We start from the raw sequence: 22,052 nt of genomic DNA, 5'->3' as shown, positions 1-22,052 counted from the left end.
GTGTGTGTGTGTGTGTTGTGTGTGTGTGTCTATATTTATGCATAAACAAAAGTTAATACCTTCCCCCATCTTTAACATTTTTTTGCAATTTGTCCAGCGATAAAGTTAATGTTATTTAACAGAGAGCGTAATTATTCAGAAAGTCGTTGATGCCATATCAAAGTTCTATTGTGTGCATGCATGCGCGAATATATCACAATTTCTAAAAGCTTTTTATGTCGTCATGAAGCCGCGTATTGCATATTAATCAAACAAGAGAGAGACATAAGTTCGTTAACGGCGATAATAATTCTGTACTATCATTTTTCCCCCCAACGTATTCATAAACAGCTTGTTTATCGTCAATGGAAACACAGTGCAAAAAAAAAAAAAGAAAAAAAGAATACGTTGATGACATGGTAGTGTGTATGATTGTATGACATTCATTTCCATACGCGGAGTGCCAATGCGTGGTAATCTCCCCGTAGTACAACTGTAGTGAGAGCTGTTAAGATTAAAGTCATGGGGGGTGGGTGTGAAGGGAAGGGGGAGGAGGAGGGGCCGGTAAATGCTTTTTGCAATGAAAATCGGTAAATACATCACTCGTAAATGGGGTTAGAGATTCAATGAACTTTGCGGCCGTTTGTGAATTCGCGCGACGTCCGTCAAAACCGGCCGCAGCCACAATGGACAAATTAACCGGCTCCCATTTTTCAGGATTTGATCTTGTGTGTCGCGGGCGGCGAAATGCGGCCGATTCATCAAACGTGTGGCGTGACATATTTTCCAGAATTACTTCTAATTAGGAGATATTTCACCCTAATACTCTCCACGGGAGGGACCGGATCGGGCGTCGTTTCGCGTCCGATTTGGCGGACAAAAAGGCGCCGATCTTCCTATTAAGATCAAAATCTCCCGTGGGATACCGGCCACTGAGGTTTCCGGATGAGCAATAAACGAGCAATTTGTTTAGGGAATTGTCACATTTCCCGCAGAGCCTTCGACATCAGATTTCCCAATCGTCAAATGATCAGGTGTGTGGCGGTCGGATTTCCCTAACAGGTGTGTGAATGTGTGTGTGTGTGTGTGTGTGTGTGTTTCCCCTAGGTGAGCTCCCTCCACGCCCTGTCCCTCTACCCAGTGCCTTTTCTCCCTTCTCCCCTAGTTGATTTCTTTCTTCCCCATCATATCAGTGTTCCTCCCCATCTTTTCCTACCTATCTATTCAAGTGTTCCATTCTCTATCTTCCAAGTCTTCCATTCTCTATCTTCCCCATCAAGGTAAAATTCCCAACTCCCATCTGTTCAATGTTCCATTTTCCTCAAAGTCAGTGCCTCCTCCCAATGTATTCATTATTACAATTCTTATCTATAACATGGCGTAAGTTCCGCTCCCATCAATTTCATGTTCTATTCCTTGTCTTCTCTGGGATGGAATTGCCATTCTTATCTATTCACTGTCCCTTTTCATATCTTCCCAGATATGGACTAAGTCTCCCGATCTATTCAATATTCCATTCAACATCTAAAAAGCCATTCACCATCTTAAAAGATGAACCTCCTTTACATTCTGTTCAGTAATCCCCTTTTCTATCTAATCTGCTCTCCCTTCCCCATATTTTTCACTGTTCCATTCCTCATCTCCAACAAGGTGGACCTCCCTCCACCCTTTCCCCCTCCCATCAATTCAATATCCTCTTTCCCCTCACCACCCATTCCATCCACTATACCACTTTCCCTAATTCCTGACTATCAGTTGGGGGCCAACAGTCCTAATCAATACGTGAGGATCGATTACATCCACAGTCTCTCTCTCTCTCTCTCTCTCTCTCTCTCTCTCTCTCTCTCTCTCTGGCGTATCCAATCTAGCTGGCATTTCGTCGATGCAATAACGAATTCATATGAATCTTGTTAACGCACTCTAATATCACGAGGTGCAACGCCATCTGTATGTTATAAAAAAAAAAGTAAATAAAACGCTTCGGTATTGTCCTGCGAACGGCTGTTAAACCAGAGCGAGAGACATTTCGGCCACTGGATCAGCCGCCGCGAGTTTAGGAGTACTATAACTGGAGACGGTTTAATCGCAAGAACGCGTCTTCGACTTCAAAGCGTATTTGTTCGACGATGGTTTTGCTTGCTTAACGGACGCGAAGAGAGAGAAAGAGAGAGTGTGGTGCCCGTTATTGATGGATGCTTTTGTTGCTGTTGTAGGGAATGTTGTTGCTACCGTGGATGCTTCATGGTTATCGCATTCTATTCAAGATTAAGGAAGGTTCCACTGGTCATTCTCCTGCCTTCTGGGAAATAACATTGTTGCTATGATATATAATTGCCGTAGTTTTTTTTGTGACGTCAGATTACTTTCATCATCGTCAAGATGACAATTTCGTCATTTATTGCTCTTGGTGTTTTTGTTACCAAATACTTTATACTTTGGCTTTTTGAGAAATCAAGTAATATTACCTTATCTGTTATGTGATAGGAAGTTTTGGTATAGATGTTGACGATCATCAACATCATCATCTTTTTTAAAATTTTCTTCAATTTTTCATTCTTTGCTCACGATGTTTCTACTACTAATCTTTCCAAGTTCTTCTGACGTATTAAAATCAACTTTAGAAAGCCGATACAAAAGCCTTGCTGGCTTACAGCATCGACCTTGCTATCAGATGTCTCATGTGTTCACTAAAATGAAGCTGAATGTATTACCTTGAAAATAAGACGAGATAAACTGGATGACTAAGAATACTTATATATCTGCCAACGCCCACGCCCATTAGACTTTTACTATTATAATGAAAACTGGCTATTTTCACACCAGCCGTGTTGCTACTGAAATACTTGATCTTCTATTGCCTAACCTAAGCTGACCGGGAAGGGCCCCACTATCCCTGGAACTCCTGTCAATAATTAACTGTTACGACTGGCGTACAATAGCTAACTGGCGTTTCATTAAGACTGGTCAATTCATACTCTTTCTTCCATCTTGCTATCCACCGTATCCTAACAATATTTCATATTGCAACTGCTATGAGGTTTTCCACCTGTTACGCCTTTGAAACCGTTCCAATCTCAATTTCCCTTTCAGCGTCGAATGACCTCATAGGTCCCAGCGCTTGGCCTTCGGCCTAAATTCTATATTCCATTCCAATAAGACTGGCAACTCAACAGGTCAATCCATTCTGATTTAGATTAGGTGACGAGTAAGGAAAGATAAACATTGAATGTATGGATTTGATTGTATAAGGGTCTCTACAGTATTTTTCAAACTAGATCCGTTTCTTCAGCAACTTGAAAAATACTTAATTTGAAACTTAAAGATCTTTTTTTTTTTTACTCCGGCAATGTGATATCCCAACGCCGTGACAGATCTGCGTAATGATGTTAATTAATAGTCTCCTTGTCCTTTTATCGCTCATATGTGTGCGCGTGCGCGCGCATGCATATTGGAGGTTGTTCCATCTGAAACGCTTCACATTTTCTGTATTTCCTATTTCCATACACAGACGTATTCCAAATGAATAGTTGCAAGATATTGCTTCGTTATAGTCTTTGGTTTTAATACGAGGGACAGTGCAATCACAGGACATACAGCCGTTTGCCTTGTGGCCACTTAATAATAAAAAGGGGCTTACTGTCAGCTCACTTTCATCTACCTCGTCAACTGGGTATATTCCCTCGACTGAGGAAACTCGGGATTTTTCCGTTAGGGGTTTCTACCTTTTGCTAAAAGTCTTGCCAGAGGGAATCCGCGGGTGAATCTGCGATAACAATGGTCAGTTTGTGACTGAGTGGAACAAAGAATATATATACTACTGTCATTAATTTACAGTCGTTGGTGGTAGCTACACTTTACTTTATATATATATTTTTTTCAATCGTCCTGTCTCATGCGTTCTTGATTTTTGCCTATGTATGTCTATATATATATATATATATATATATATATATATATATATATATATATATATATATATATATATGTGTGTGTGTGTGTGTGTATACATAGTGTGTGTGCACCGAGAGAGAGGGAGAGAGACGAACATATACACTCATCCACACGGCCTTCACGCATCACATCTATAAAATCACCACGTTCCTTCCAGCAAGCAAGCAGGCAAGCAAGCAAGCAGCATCTTTGGCATTATTCTCTCTCTGCAACGACGACGAGGAAGACGAGGAAGACGACGACGACGACTCAGCACAGCTGTAAACAAGTCGAAACATAACATAACCAGATGCCTTCAGAGTCACATGTCTCTAATCCCCGATCACGACGATGCATTTGACATCTAATTTATGGCACTGTTGACTTACACCTCAGATTGGATATGACACCTGACACTTGACACTTGCGGACGGCGCATGGCAAGAGGTCCGTCAGACTCCGCTGGCGAACCCTTGACAGGTTGACGGGCAAATGGCATTCCCTAGATGAATTCTTGAGACAGAGACAGAGAGAGAGAGGGCCGTGCCAATAGTACGATTTAAGAGAGAGAGAGAGAGAGAGGAAAAACTCGTAGTGAAGAAATAATGCTTAATTGATAAATAAATGTACTAATTGCATTTGTCGGCATCTGCCCGTCAGTAAACAATTTACAATTTACTCTGCTTATTTTACTTGCATATATTTTTCATTCATGCAATGATTATTCTCCCGCAATAATTACCTTCCTGTTGGGCTGTAGGCGAAGGAAATTGCGATGAAAGTAGTTTTTGCCGATAGTATTACGCCTTGGTATCATAAATTAAAAAAAAATAGATGAGGGACTGAGATATCCCCTGGCCTTATGAATTGTGATGCAACATTGAAATGAATGTAGTAGTAACCTCCGCATGAGTTAGTAGTAATGGTTTGCCTTTTATTAAATGCATTATCCTTTATTAATTTTTATAATTAGATTTTGATTAAATTTATTAATTGTATGATTGTTTCACGTATTCATTTTTTACTCGAGTTTTTATTTCGACACCGGTTCTATATTTTCTTTACATTTTCATATATCAATCAAAATGGGATGTTTTGCTCATTAACAATTTTCAGAAGGAGATCCCAGAAATCTCAGGAGATTCCAGCGTTCTCAGGAGATCCCAGCATACTCAGAAGGAGATCCCAGAATTACTCAGGAGATCCCAGCATACTCAGAAGGAGATCCCATCATTCTCAGGAGATCCCAGCATACTCAGAAGGAGATCCCAGAATTACTCAGGAGATCCCAGCCCCCGATATCTCAGTTTTCAGAAGGAGATCCCGCATACTCAGAAGGAGATCCAGCAATTCTCAAGGAGATCCCAGCATACTCAGAGAGATCAGCATTCTCAGAGATCCCAGTCATTCTACCCCAGAGAGGGAGAATCCCAGCATTCTCAGAGGAGATCCAGCATTACTCAGAGGAGATCCCAGCATTCTCATAAGATATCATTACTCAGAGTAGATCGCTTCTCAGAAGATCCCAGCATTCTCAAGAGATATCCCAGTACACTCAGAGTGGGAGATACGCATTCTCAGAGGAGATTCCCACATACTCAGAGATCCAGCTACTCAAGGAGATCCCACAGGGATCAGAGGAGATCCCACATTCTCAAGGAAGGAGATTCCATCATTCTCCCGGAGGGAAGATCCCAGCTTTCTCATTACAAGGAATTCCCCAGCAAATTCCTCCAGAAGGAAGATCCCAGAATTTTCAGAGAGATTCCCAGCATGTTCCTCAAAGAAGGAGCTTCAGTATACTCAGAGATCCCACAGCATTCTCAGGAGATCCAATCATCCCACTCAGATGAGATCATCTTACTCGGAATGATCCCAGCATTACTCAGGAGATCCCCCAGCATTCTTCAGGAAGGAGTCCCAGCATTATCAGAAAGAGATCACCAGCATCGGAAGATCCCAGCATACTCAGAAGGGAGATCCCAGCATACTCAAGGAAAGGAGATCACCCAGCTTCTCAGAAGGAGATAACCCCCCCCCCCCCCCCAGCATTCTCAGAAGGAGATCCCAGCATAACTCAGGAAAGAGATCTCAGCATTCTCAGGAGATCCCAGTATTACTCAGAGGGAGATCCCAGCATTCTCAGAAGGAGACCCCAGCATTCTCAGGAGATCCCAGCATTACTCAGAGGGAGATCCCAGCATTCTCAAGGAGAATCCCACATTACTCAAGGAGTAAGATCGCCCATTTCATTCAGGAAGGAGATCAGCCCATACTCAAGAGATCAGCATACTCAGAGGGAGATCCCAGCATTCTCCAGACGGAGATCCCAGCATTCTAAGAGGGAGATCCCCAGCTTTCTAAAGGAGAGATCCCAGCATTTCTCAGGAAGGAAGAAACCCAGCATTCAGAAGGGAGATCAGCATTCTCAGAAGGAGCTCCCAGCATTACTCAAAAGGGAGATCCCAGCATGTCAGAAGGAATCCCAGCTTTCTCAGAAGGAGATTCCAGCATTCTCAGAAGGAGATCCCAGCATTTTCAGAAGGAGATCCCAGCATTCTCAGAAGGAGCTCCCAGCATACTCAAAAAGGAAGATCCCAGCCATTTCTTCAGGAGTCCCAGCATACTCAGAAGGAGATCCCAGCATTACTCAGGAGATCCCAGCATTCTCAGAAGGAGATCCCAGCATTCTCAGAAAGAGATCCCAGCATTCTCAGGAGATCCCAGCATACTCAGAAGGAAATCCCAGCATTCTCAGAAGGAGATCCCAGCATTCTCTGAAGGAGATAGATCAGCATACTCAGGGAGATCGAGCATCTCCCAGAAAGAAAGATCCCAGCTTCTCAGGCCCAGCTACTAGAAAAGAGAATCCCAGCTTCTCAGAGGCGATCCCAGGCATTCTCAGGAGTTCCCAGCATTCTCAGAAAAGAGACCCAGCATCTAAGGATTATCCAGCTACTCAGAGACATCATTCTCAGAGGAGATCCCAGCTTACTCAGGAGATTCCCGCATTCTCAGAAGAGATCCCAGCAAATCTCAGGATCCCAGCATTACTCAGGAGATCCCAGCATTCCCAGAAGGAGATCCCAGCATTCTCAGGAGATCCTAGCATTACTCAGAGGGAGATCCCAGCATTCTCAGAAGGAGATCCCAGCATTCTCAGAAGGAGATCCCAGCATTCTCAGGAGATCCCAGCATTACTCAGAGGGAGATCCCAGCATTCTCAGAAGGAGATCCCAGCATACTCAGAAGATCCCAGCATTACTCAGAGGGAGATCCCAGCATTCTCAGAGGGAGATCCCAGCATACTCAGAAGATCCCAGCATTACTCAGAAGGAGATCCCAGCATTACTCAGAAGGAGATCCCAGCATTACTCAGAGGGAGATCCCAGCATCCTCAAAAGGAGATTCCAGCATTCTCAGAAGGAGATCCCAGCATTACTCAGAGGGAGATCCCAGGCATTACTCAGAGGGAGATCCCAGCATTCTCAGAAAGAGATCCCAGCATTGGCAGAAGGAGTTCCTATCATTCCCAGGAGATCCCAGCATTCTCAGAAGGAGATCCCAGCATACTCAGAAGATCCCAGCATTACTCAGAAGGAGATCCTAGCATTCTCAGAAGGAGATTCCAGCATTCTCAGAAGGAGATCCCAGCATTCTCAAAAGGAGATTCCAGCATTCTCAGAAGGAGATCCCAGCATACTCCGAGGGAGATCCCTACATTCTCATTGTGTTACGACGACAAACAAAGACAAAGACACGAAAAAGAGAAGAAGAAGACATCTTACAGAAGAGAAAAGGGACAAACTTTATGTTCCCAACGAAACAAAGATACAAAGCGACACTGCTTACCAAAAAGAACGCAGCGCTCCTCCACACCTGAGCTAATTAAGAACAGGTAGCACCACGAACGTTGATGGACTGTCTACCTGACAGTCATACCAACTGCAACAAAGACTGTTCTGTATTAACAGTGATTAAACGACTCTCTCCCTTGATCGTTAGACGATTGCGCTGTATAATAAGATTACATAAAATACAATCAAGTACAAAGCAATTTCATATTTGTTTAATTAATTATGTTACATGTTATATATAAACACACACACGCATATATATATATATATATATATATATATATATATATATATATATATATATATATATATGCCAATATAAGTATAGATATACTTAATTATCTATTCTTTTATTTAGTTAATCACATAATTGTGTAATTACTTATTTATCTATTAATTTGTTAATTTCTATTCAGGAAACAGAAGCGACCAAAAGAACCGAAGTATAAAACTATAGATTCCATATATTTTTTTTCTCTGTTGAAAATACCGAAACGGTCAAAACTCATAAACCAATTTAACTGCCATTAGAAAATTAACCAAATTAAATGTTGCACAAAAATCCTAAGACGTTAGTGGGAAAAAAATCCTTTTTGAAGCTGAGACAGATTCAAGGATTCGGAGGTCAGACTTGTGTGTGCGTGTTTGTGTGTGTGTGTGTGTTGTGTGTGTGTAGTCAATGACTTATTCATTTCTAAGACCTGTTCTGATACACGTTGACCCGCGATAACGCAAGTTATAGAATTGGCTTTCGGTAATCGTTGGACTATCGTATATCAATATCTCATCAGTCCTTTATCAAGTATACCTCATTCAAGGTCCTTGGTCAAAGCCTCTCTTAACAAATGGAGAAAAATTACCATGTTTTGTTTTCATTGCCTTCAAGAAAAGTAGCATGCCAAGACAATATATCCTATATATATAGGGGGGGAATATTATATATAAATATATATATAATATATAATATATATTAATTATTATATAATAGATTATATACACACACAATCTACCGTTAAGGAATCGGATACACCATTTACATTATAACCGGGTACCGTTCAGGTCGGTATGGCTACTTTCAGACAGATTGAGCCGTGTAAAAAATAAACAAAACATAAATGAGACATTAGAATGAATGAATGAATGAATGATTGGAAGTTTTCTGGCATCCTGACATCGAAGGTCATTGACGCCGAGAGACAATAGATGAATTTAGGAGTTCATAATATGAGATTAAAAATTCACGTCAGTAAAGATATCGGCGATTCAACTAGATATCCCGGACGCACTTAAATGGACTAATATTCAACAGCCATATGTATTGTCCACGTCAAATTGTCCTGAATGACTTTTGTATTATTATAAACAGGAGAATATATATCTCCCGTCAATTTTAGAGTTAACGCCGATAAAAGTGTTCACTTCAAATACAAGGTTAAATCCCCCCCCCCCTCCCCCACAACAATATTTCGCCTCAGAGGCAATCGTGGGCACAACTTAGGGTCGAACAAGGGTATGTGAGGCATTCCTCAAGGATTTCGGCCATCACCATGCCTCGCATTCATCACTTTCGGACGTGAGAAGAGATAATTCAAAAGCATGAGCGTTTTGAAGTAAGGTGTCGTCACTTTTCCTTTCTGTCACTAGATGGCGTTGATCTGGACTTCGTCGTATCTCTCAGAAGCTGCTGGGTTCTTGGCGGATTGCATTATTTGGGTACTTGTGTTTACGTTTGATTTGCTTTTACGAAAATCAGGTTGTCGAGTCACGTTCTGGGACACTTTCGCCCATTCGGGGCTTAAGACAGTGGAAAGGCGTTGGAGTGATTGGAAAAAGGATAAATAAAGACCCAGAAACTAAAAGATGATGAAGTACAAAGATCTAAATATGGCCCTGAGAGAAACAGCCACAGTTGCACTAAGAAGTTATTGTTGGAGAGGCTAAGCAGCAAGATCGAAGATAGGAAGTGGAGACGGATGTAAAGTAAAAAGACACAAAGTGGAGATGGAAGTAAAGTAAAAAGCTACGATGTGGAGATGGAATTAAAGTAAAAAGCTACAAAGTGGAGATGGAAGTAAAGTAAAAAGCTACAAAGTAGAGATGGAAGTAAAGTAAAAAGCTACAAATTGGAGATGGAAGTCAAGTAAATAGCTACAAAGTGGAGATGAAAGTCAAGTAAAAAGCTACAAAGTGGAGATGGAAGTCAAGTAAGAAGCCACAAAGTGGAGATGGAAATCAAGTAAAAAGACACAAAGTGGAGATGGAAGTCAAGTAAAAAGCTACAAAGTGGAGATGGAAGTCAAGTAAAAAGCTACAAAGTAGAGATGGAAGTAAAGTAAAAAGCTACAAAGTGGAGATGGAAGTAAAGTAAAAAGCCACAAAGTGGAGATGGAAGTCAAGTAAAAAGCCACAAAGTGGAGATGGAAGTAAAGTAAAAAGCTACAAAATATGTGCAGTAAGGAGCTGAAGGGATGATGATGCAAGATCCTTTTAGTAGTGCCTACAGTGCACCACTTCAGATGCACTGACGGCACTACCCATCTACATGGGTTTTTCTTCTGATAGTTTTATAAAAAAAAAAAAATCATGGTCCCCTTTTTTAAGCATGAAATGGATTTTTAAGACTTGCAATTGTGATGAACCATTTCACAATAGTGTGTGCGTGTTTTTTTTAATTGTAGCTTTCGGTAAATATTCACAGCAAATAATAATGAAGCCTTTTATCTTCCATCTGATTGGCGGATTCTGATTAGCATGAGATGCAGCCAATCACGATCAGCGTCGCGCTGATATCGGATGCTGATATTTGGCGTCTGCTCCAAAATACAGTAACTCTCATATGGCAAAGTTCTTGACTGACTCAGTTCATAAGTAATTTGTTTATCCGAGATCAAAAAGGCAGAACCTTTCTAACTTTAAATGCGCCATTGCAGTAGTAGTTTCTTTATGTCTCCATGACTATTTTTCAGTAATGCAGCAATCTGAGAGAGAGAGAGAGAGAGAGAGAGAGAGAGGGTATGTGTGTTGTGGCTTAGGTTAGAACCTTTTCTTGGAATGTTGCTACTGCAGTCATTAAGTATGTATAGTCTCTCTCTCTCTCTCTCTCTCTCTCTCTCTCTCTCTCTTTCACTGACTGATTCAAAATTCCCAACTGTAATGGTACTGAATAACTGGAAGGTTTCTGTTCCTGGCTCTTCGCCCAAATCCTCAGAGAGAGAGAGAGAGAGAGAGAGAGAGAGACCGGTGATTTCTGATGTATAGATGATAATGAACATATATCAATAATTTAAATAACTATTTATTATTCCAATTTAATTATTGTGAAAACTTTTTTTTATGCCGTTAGCTGATGTGCTCGTATCATAAATATTCGTAGTTTTATACGCATTAATTATATTTCTCTATATTTAGAGTAATGATATTTAATAGTATTGTTGTTGGACAATAATGCCAGTAGCATTTTTAGAAATTTGTTTTAAGAAAATAAATAGTTTTTTTATGTAGTATTTAATAGCATTGTTGTTAGACAATGCCAGTAGTATTTTTCGAAATTTGATATAAGAAAATCACAGTAGTTTTTTTTTCTAGGAAATTGTCAGCAAATAATAATTGTTTTAAAAAATCGTCAGACAATATTGGTAGTATTTCAGTAAACCCTTATTACTGAATAAAAGTATTTTTTATATTAATTAGTATAAAATTCCGGAAGTTTTTCCTTTTGAAAATTGTTAACAGCCTTGCAATTTGATACAAGCGAACAGTACCATACGCTTGTAAATCCTTATCAATATCTTAATAACGATAAAATCCGTTGGTCAGTAATTTGTTACAGAAAGATACTTTGAAAGTGTGGATTTTCGCCCCTGTCGTAATATTGGTGAAACACCTCCCCGCCCCCGACGACCCACCCCACTCATCCACAAACACACACACACACACACACACACACACACACACACACACACATATATATATATATATATATATATATATATATATATATATATATATATACATATATGTATGTATATATATGTATATCAAACTCTAAAAAAGCACAATAAATATTTGACATTTACAAATACAAATTAAAACGAGAACTCGAAAGAACACCTACCAAGGTAAGAGTTAAAAAGTGACTAAAAAGGCTGAGAGAAAATTACTCTTTTTAACTCTTACCTTGGTAGGTGTTCCTTTCGAGTTATCGTTTTAATTTGTATTTGTAAATGTCAAATATTTATTGTGCTTTTTTAGAGTTTTTATGTGAGTGAGGATGTTTTAGTATTCATAATATATATGTATATATATATGTATATATATATATAGTATATATATATATATATACACACACACATATATATATATATATATATATATATATATATATATATATATATATATATATATATAAGTTATGTGCAGTCAGGTGTCAGGCTAGCAAAGCTATTCAGCTTCTGCAATTTTGACATGTTATAAAGCTAGGCTTGACAGGCACAGAAAGTACACACTCACACACACACACACAGAATGGAAACTGAGTAAGAATAAATGTCATTTTAATGTCATTTTTTGATCCTGAAAAATAAATCGCTTATGAATTTCAGAAAATTATATATGCTTTCAACGAAGACAATCCATTTAGAAGACAAAAAAATCGAAAAATTAAAAAATTTTATTACCACTTCAGTCAGCACATTATACCAATGAGAGAGAGAGAGAGAGAGAGAGAGAGAGACTGACTCACTAATCAACAAAATAAAATTAACACACGACAAAAAAGGCAACAGAAAACAAATTACAAATTATAAGTAGCGATCGTGATTACGTTTTTAACAAGAACATAACAAACGCATTAAAAGCAACTCGTTCAAGGCACGACAAAATAAAAATTGAGAGAAGAGAGAGAGAGGAAGAGAGGAGAGAGCGAGGAGAGAGACGAGAGAGAGAGAGAGAGAGAGAGAGAGAGAGAGAGAGAGAGAGAGAGAGTAAAACAGACAATGCATGACATGATAGGAGAACAATAAAAGAGAGAAAGAGCCTAAACTTATAAGTAGTAACCATGATTAAGTTTTAGAACAATAAAAAAGACAGAGCCTCAACTTCGTAAGTAAGTAATCATGATTAAGTTTTAGATAAAAAAGCAGCACGTTCAAGGAATGACAAAATAAAAGAGAGAGAGAGAGAGAGAGAGAGAGAGAGAGAAGTAGCGCCAGAAATTATGTTTCTCCTCACAAAAGAAAAAAGAAAAAAAAGCTAAGAAAAAAAGAAAAAAAACCATTAAGATCAACTCGTTCAAAGGCATGACAAAATAGGAGAGAGAGAGAGAGAGAGAGAGAGAGAGAGAGAGAGAGAGAGAGAGAAGGAATCTTTCGGATTAAGATCAACTCTTTCAAAGGCATGAGCAAAATAAGGAGAGAGGAGAAGAGAGATAGAAGATAGGAAGAAGAGAGAGAGAGAGAGAAGTAGCGCCCTATATTATGTTTCTCCTCACGTAAAAAAAAAAAAAAAGCGAAGAAAAATCTTCCGCTCTTTTGAATTGTGTAGAAAAACAACTTCTTCAAGTTTCATGAGATTGCGCAACCGGCGCTGAGCAATCCTGGGATACGGGAAATCGTCCGAAAACTTCCTCTTATCCCGGAATGCTTAACTTTTTTTTTTTTTTTTTTTTTTTTAACTCACGTTGGCAAAAGTTATTGTTGGAAATTTAGGGCAGAAAGGGGGAATAGGAGTTTTCTGTTTCTTTCTCTCTCTCTCTCTCTCTCTTTCTTATTCTTAGTTTCTTTTATTTTTATCGATGGTGGCGCAGGAAATAGGAAACGGCGAATAGAAACAATAAGAAACACGAAAATACGAATAGAAACAATAAAAAAAAGATACGAAAATACGAATAGAAACAAAAGAGAAGAAATAGGGAAAGACGAGTAGAAATGAAATAGAAATACGAAATGCGAATAGAAACAATAAAAAAAATACGGAAATACCAATAGAAACGATAAAAAATACGAAAATACGAATTGAAACAAAATAGAAGAAATACGAAATACGAATATAGAAGCAATAAAAAAATACGAAAATACGAATAGAAGCAAAATAGAAGAAATAAGAAATGCGAATTGAAACAAAATAGAAGAAAAACGAAAAGGCGAATAAAAACAAAATAGAAGAAATACGAAAAGGGGAATAGAAACAAAACAGAAGAAATAAGAAAAGGCGAATAGAAACAAAATAAAAGAAATACGAAAGGGGCGAATAGAAGAAAAGACTGAAAAAAATGCGAAAAGTCGAACAGAAACAAAATAAAAGAAATACGAAAGGGCAAATAGTAAAAAAAGGAAGACTGAAAAAAATACGAAAAGTCGAACAGAAACAAAATAAAAGAAATGCGAAAAGGCGAATACAGACACAAAACACTGAGGTTTCCCCAGATTCTAGCGTTTAGCTTGAGGAAAAGTCATATATCTTGACCATGGCGTGGGGGCCTGTCTGGTTGCAATTATTATATTTTACTCGCATTGGCCAATGATACAATATTGTTTGTTACTGCAAGCACCTCGCGTTAATAAACCCCCCGGGGTTTGTAAACTTTCCCGGGGCACGGATGTCTACGGTAGCATCCGCCATCTTTGTTTACTTCTATTTACATCGCACGGCGCTGGTTGTTTTTCAAGGCCGGTGACCACAGCAAACCAAGACGGTTTTTAGTGGGTCCTGCGCTTTAGGGGGAAACAATTAGGGGGAGACGACATTCAGGCGAAACTCTAGGGAACGTGGGAAGAAATTTGGATACATTTTGTCCAGTAGATGCTATCGACAATATATGATTTCTCTTCCTTGCAGACAAATATGATCAAAACTAGCTCTGAGGAGTATGAGAAATTATTATTATTGTTATTATTATTATTATTAAAAATACTCGTAGTAGCATGATTCAATATATATATATATATATATATATATATATATATATATATATATATAATATAAATCTCTGGAGAGATTTATCTTTAGATATATTGTACTCCCACACATGATTGTGGATTTGTTTCTCCATTGTTTTTTATATATATTTATTATTATTATTATTATTATTATTATTATTATTATTATTATTATTATTATGTGATGAATATTTTCAACTTCATACAGTAGCTTAGAAAAATATTTGTATAAACATGCACAGTGATTTCCTCTTCGAAAACTTAGAGGAGTTCAGGAAAAAAATAATAAAAAAAAACCAATGGGTTTGCCCCGTTCGTTTTACGTCAATTTTACTCAGCTTTCTAACTAATTTCCTCACGTGGTTGTTGTATATATATATATATAATATATATATGTAGATATGTTTTTATATATATATGTATATATATAGTATATATATATATATATAAAATATATATATATATAGATATATATAAAGAGATATATAGAATGTATTCAATACCATTAGCACGCTAACTAACATTCCCAAGAACGGAACTTGGTTAAAGCATTCTTCTTTTGAGAGATTCCCCTTCAGATGAAGTTGCGATCATCTCTTCTGATGGTTCGAATCATTTCCAGATATCGCTTCGGGACATTTGAATAAATGAAATTGACTTCTATGTACACATTTTCACTTGCAGTATCACAGCTGGAATATTGCGTGCCTTTCTTTCATGTATTATCCTTTCAGAATTGAATGGGTTATGGTTAGGTCTTATCACTAGTATACCTGTCCCGTCAAAAATTACGGTGGTTTTCTACGTGATTTTGTTACTGTTTAGGATTTATAATATAACAATTAGATTATGTTATTTTAAGTTTTTATTATTATTATTATTATTATTATTATTATTATTATTATTATTATTATTATTATTATTATTTGCTGTTGTTAAACAGGTAAATTATGTTATTTTAAGTTTTTTGTTTATTAACTTATTTATCATTATTATTATTATTATTATTATTATTATTATTATTATTTGCTGTTGTTAAACAGGTAATTATGTATTACTTTAAGTTTTTTTGTTTTATTTACTTATTTATCAATTATTATTATTATTATTATTATTATTATTATTCTTTATTATTTTATTATTATTATTATTATTATTGTTTGCTGTTGTTAAACAGGTAAATTATGTTATTTTAAGTTTTTTGTTTATTTACTTATTTATCATTATTATTATTATTAATATTATTATTATTATTATTATTTGCTGTCGTTAAACGTGACATTTATTGCAAGTAGAGTAGGCAATGTGAAATTCGAGAACTATTATATTAGGTTACAAAATGACAGTTATTTAACAGAGAACATATTATTATTATTAGAAAAACTCTAGTCGGCTAAGGAGCTGCAGCAATAAGCCACACCTTCACATTTTTCTTAATAGTTTATGAAAACTTCAAATACATCACATTTCGAACGCCTGTCCATCTTCAGATTCTGTAAAGATGAAACAGCTTACATTGCAGTAAAGCAAAAGAATTGCAGGTAACAAATTGCAGATGTATGAAAACAAGGTGTGATCCGACCTCCCACTTACACAAATCTATGGTCAAATAGCGCGCTGTTTCACCAAAGGAAAATTAAAATAAATACGAAATATTTTATTAGAAATAATTGTTCTGCACTGCTTAACATGCACATTATTTATTTTTTACATTTTAATTCTAATGAATAAATCATAAATATCCTATCCTAAATCTCCTGTATCTTTAACTCAACGCGAAACACCTTTTTATGACATTTTTAGTCTTTTCCATAGACCTTTCCTACCAGACCACCCCCCCAAGAAGAACAACAACAAAGTAGTTTATAGGCTTACTCCCCGAGTAAGCGAAAATACATAATTGATTTAAAACCCCTTCTTGCTTACGGGAGAGTTATGCGCATTGAGACCAAGTTTCCCCTTCTCTGCATTATGTCTATGCTGATCTTAGCTCAGCTGCAAACTCTAATTTTTACGCGAAACGGTAAAATCCGGAACGCCATAATTAATGTTGCAAATTCCATGGCAATGCTCCCTTCTGGGGAAGGTTGCAACATTTAATCTTTATTTCATATAAATACGGCGTAACTTCTTGCTCGTAAGGACAAACGCACACATACACACACACACACACACATATATATAGTATATATATATATATATATATATATATATATATTATCTACTATATTATTATATATATATTAATATATATATATATATATATATATACATATTTGTAAACGTAATAGCTACAATGCACTGTTAACTTCTCAAATCTTTTTATCTTTTTTCGTTTTATTTTATTTTATTTTTTTTTTTTTTTGCGTACGCTTGTCACTACAAAGCCTCGAGATCCGACTTCAAAGAAATGTGAAAGAAGTCATGATGTCCGGAGCGAAACGAACAGTGATACCATAATCTGGTAGAAAATGACCAGTTGAATCTACATATTGTGTGTAAATAAATATATATATATATATATATATATATAATATATATATAATATATATATAGATATATATATGAAAAAATTTACACTCAACACTAATGAATGCTGTTTCACATCAACATCTCTGAAACTCCTTTAACGAACGACCACAGCCAGCGCAGCCCACTAGTAGTACGTAGCAAAAATATGACGACACTCTCGGCCCGTATATATATTTACCCCGTTATCAGTGCTTCAGTTTCCCCAATCTCGCAATTACCTATCGTGATTCAGACGTTCAAGGTGTCTTATTGACGAAATGTTCAAATGGCCGAAAGCTTTCTCCCTCCCTCCCTCTCACTCACTCTGTCTGTCTGTCGTTCCTGCTATAATCATCGTCACTGCATCGATAGATTCTTTAAATTGCCGTCAATTCGCGGAAAGAAATATAGATGTAACGGCACCATTGCAACCGATATAGAAAACAGTTACCGACGTAATGGTCGGGACTAGCAACTTATGCTTTCTTAGGAAGTTTGCATATTCCTTTTCCTTAGATTGATTGAATGGCCCGATTTTTACGTTGTGATTAGGTATTCCTCCGCCCGTCGCGTCTCCTTTTATGACCTTAGTCATTGCGACGCAAATTGACTTAGTCGGTCAAATGTTCATCACGTACTGCCATCGTCTCTCCGTTTGGACTTGATGATATAAATATTAATTACAATAATTATAAATAGTATGTTGATTAAAGTTGATTTAATCATGCATTTTCTATCTTTTGCATTCCCAAGAATCACTTTCTTAACTTTTATCTTTCTCTCTCTCTCTCTCTCGATCGATCTTGTCATGCCTTGAACAAACAGGTTAGTTTTTTTTAACCTAACCTCGTTCCCTCCTTCTAATTTTATCATCCACCCCACACCAGCGATTGTTTGGTTGCCTTATTTTGTCGCGTGTTATTTTGCTAGTTAACGAGTCTCTCTCTCACACACAAAACTTTATGAATATCTTGTTCTCTTTTCCTTTCTGAGATTGTGTAAATCTTCATTATCGTTGATTTTATGACATTGCAAAAGAAAAGTTCTCTCGTTGTCACGAATTACACGTTCATATATCACCTATATGGTATCCCAAAGGAAAATAAATTCATTAATAAACGCGATGTACAAATGCACATTGCATGATCATAGATAACCTTGAAAGCGTAATAAAAGGTAATGAAAAACGCAATATAGAACAAATCACTTTTGCAGTTCGCATACGTAAATAAACATTCCCCGTCTCCTCGTACACATACGCAGTCCAAGCATCCTGGAAATGGATATAAATATGTGAAAGCACAGAAATGTATCCTATATACGCATTCGCAGCGCTCGTAAATACCAGCGGTTCCATCATATCCATTTTATTTAGAAATATCTATACAGATGTGCATATATGTGGAATACGGCTGTATTACATACCCGAACCATCAACATTTTGAGAGAGAGAGAAAAAAAAAAAAACCTCCGTTGGCTATATTCAAAAGGACGGTCAACAATGAACATAACGACCGTCTGTCAAATTCTGAACTGTCCCGACAGAGCAAATGAATTTGCCAGAGTCCCTGCACGCGCGAGCGCGCCCACACACATACATACACATGCATGTATATATATATATATATATATTACACACACACATATGAATAACTGTATTTAGTGTGAAATAATTTTATCATATTTTTGCTGTCTCTTTTTCTGATTCTTTATGACTGACACACACACACGCTACATATATATATATATATACATTATATATATATATATATTAATATATATTTTATATATATATATATATTTATATATATATATGTTATATATATACATTTAGCTAAGGCTATTGGGAAAAATGAAAGGAGTACCAAGGGCTTTCCTGTTATTTCAACACATTTTCGGGGTACAATGCTAAAGCAAACACGCACACACACACATATATATACATATATATATAATATATATATCGATATATATATATATATATATATATATTATATAAATATTATGCATACATAATGTGAGTGTAGATAGATAAGATACACATATATACATACACGTGTGTATATAATTATAATTATATATATATATAATGTATATATATATATAATATATATATATATTATATATCTATATCTGCTTGTGTGTCTATACGTAAATATGTGTGTAAATGTAAACCTTTCCTCCTTCACAAGCAACTATATCACATACACACACACACACACACACACACAGTCTGACCTGCCGCCGTCTCCAAAATTCCCTAACTCGGGCACGATAAACAGTGTGTGTGTGTGTGTGTGTTCCTATAGCCGAAAGTTATGCCCCGCAGACATGCAAAGGTCTGAGGGCTCTAAACTCTGAAGTTACGATGTCCGAGGACTTCTATCGATTAAGTCCCACCTTCCGAAACTGACGAAGTCCCCTGTCAGTTTTGGTGGCGGTTCGCGTGAGTCCTGGTCAGTCAGCCCTGTCTCATCATGGCTTCATTTTAACTACCGTTTTTTTTTTTTTATATTAATTTATTATTATTATTATTTTTCTGCTTTTCTCTCAAATACCTTCCGCCCGTTTAGGATCTGGGGCGCAGCGGCGACTTTTGCCACATGCTAATGCTTTGACAAAGAGCATATAAAGTGGAAGTGGGGTGTTCGTGTGAGTTTTACAATTTATCAGGAATATTTACATTTAATGAAATGTTACGGTTCAACAACGGTAATTCTTCATGTGCTGATATACTCGAACACGCAAATATATTATATATATAATATATATATATATATTATTATATATATATATATACATATATATATATATAAGATTATATTATAGATATATAATTTATATATAAAATTAGCCGGTATATTCTTATACCAGATCAAAACATAAATGTAATTAGATTTGTATTTGAGAACAATTTATTTTCAAGAGATCGACGCAAGGATAGCAAAGTATGAAAATGTTTAAAAATACATTATATTCATGTATATCTATACATATACATTAAATACATAATGTATATATACATATATATACATTCACACTTTTCTCTCCTTGCATCGATCACTCTTCAGTTTTTTTTTCTTCTCAAATACAAGTAAATTTACATTTATATGTTTATCCGGTATAAGAAGTAAAACCTAATTGTTTTTGTTGGCAATATCACTCAAATCATTTATCATTTAAGAAAAATACGGATACGCAGACTTTCTTATCAATAAACAAATAAATAAGATTACGTACACTCGTATCCGTACATGTGCAAATAAATAAGAACTTTATATCACTTGCGTAATTTGCGTCAATAAATCCTCGTCATTTGAAATGCTTCTTAACAATTACCAAGGGTAATGAAATAGCTCGTAAAAAAAAAAAAAAGGCTTCCCCCTCCTTTTTTTTTTTTTTGTGGGCTACCTGCGTCGGTCCATATAAGACAGGTGTTAACGATAGCTTTACCTGTGACAGAATATGTTAATGAAACGAAATATTAACTCCTCGTAGTTCACGAAATTGCAGATGCGAAATGATAGGCCCGAGTGATTTTTCACTTTAAAAATTTGATTAAGTTCCTCGCATAATAATAATAATAAATGAGATTATTGTATCTCTTCACTACAGCAACAGTAAATAACAAATAACAATTATAATTTGATCATTTTGTATCAGAAAACGTGTATTTCGATCACTTTGCACCGGGAAGTTCCGTCAATTGCAGTCTATCACTTCATACTTTTCACTAGTACCACCATTACCGTCGTGACTGTTAATTCGTATAATAATAAAACACTGAGGCCTACGAACTATGGCTCTATACTGACACCCGCATTATTTCAACGGTCGTCGTCGGTATACCTTTGTATATAGCCATTCAGCGAAACGAACTGTTTACAAACATTGCCTCGGCAACTCAGACGTCGTTTGGACAAGAAAACTCAACTTCACGTTATACATTTTGCTGGTCCGCTCGCTCTCCAGCCTTGTCCATCTTCAGCGCAGCCCCATTCTTACCTGCGAAAGACGGGAGAGAGAGAGAGAGAGAGAGAGAGAGGGAGAAAGAGAGAGAGAAAGAGGGAGAGACCGACCCTGCATCACCCCCAACCTCATGTGACCTAATGCCACCTCTCCCAGGACTCACCTGGGCGGAAACAATCAATATCAGGAATCAGCGTTAATTTTTACGTTGGGACTTTCTTGACGAACGGCAGAGAAAGAGAGACAGAATGGCTTCCGTATTTGTTTTTCGAGTCCTGGAAGCTTTATTTACGCTGCAAATTTCGTTACCACATGAGCCCGGTTTGGTAGCACATGTGGGTGTGTGTGTGTGTGTGTGTGAGTGTGGAGGGTCAGAAAGGCGCGATCTGCTCAGGTAGTCTCTCTCTCTCTCCCTCTTTCTCTCTCGCTCGACTCACCGGGAATGGACGAGTTGCCAGGTCTCGCCAGCATAACCCAAAAGCTAGACTCTCCCCCCCCCCTTCATTCCCCCTCCCCCACTTCCTCGCTCCTGCCTCCCCCTCTCTGCCTCCCTTCCTCACCCCCACAAATGCACACCAACCAAAACAGTTTATAATAGTGTGTTTTGTGTCGACTGGTGAGGTCCATTAGACCTATAATATATGGATGTTATGAAAAGTTTATTCTGTTTGCGAATATTGGCAACTCAGGGAAACGAAATGAATTTTGTAAATCAGATCTGAAGACTGTTCCAGTTATTAACGGACCTCAAGCCTTCTCAAGGGGTTCCTCTGTCTTTGCCTAAATGCCAAGGCCACGGGTGTATCAACAGTGATTTGAATTCTATTCGTAAAAGACCGACACCAGGACCATTTGTTGATATTTCTTAACA

Source organism: Macrobrachium nipponense, chromosome 29 (genome assembly GCF_015104395.2).
Source record: "Macrobrachium nipponense isolate FS-2020 chromosome 29, ASM1510439v2, whole genome shotgun sequence".
Classification (NCBI taxonomy): Eukaryota; Metazoa; Arthropoda; class Malacostraca; order Decapoda; family Palaemonidae; genus Macrobrachium; species Macrobrachium nipponense.
The sequence above is the reverse complement of the archived record's forward strand: the minus strand, read 5'-3'. Positions refer to the sequence as shown.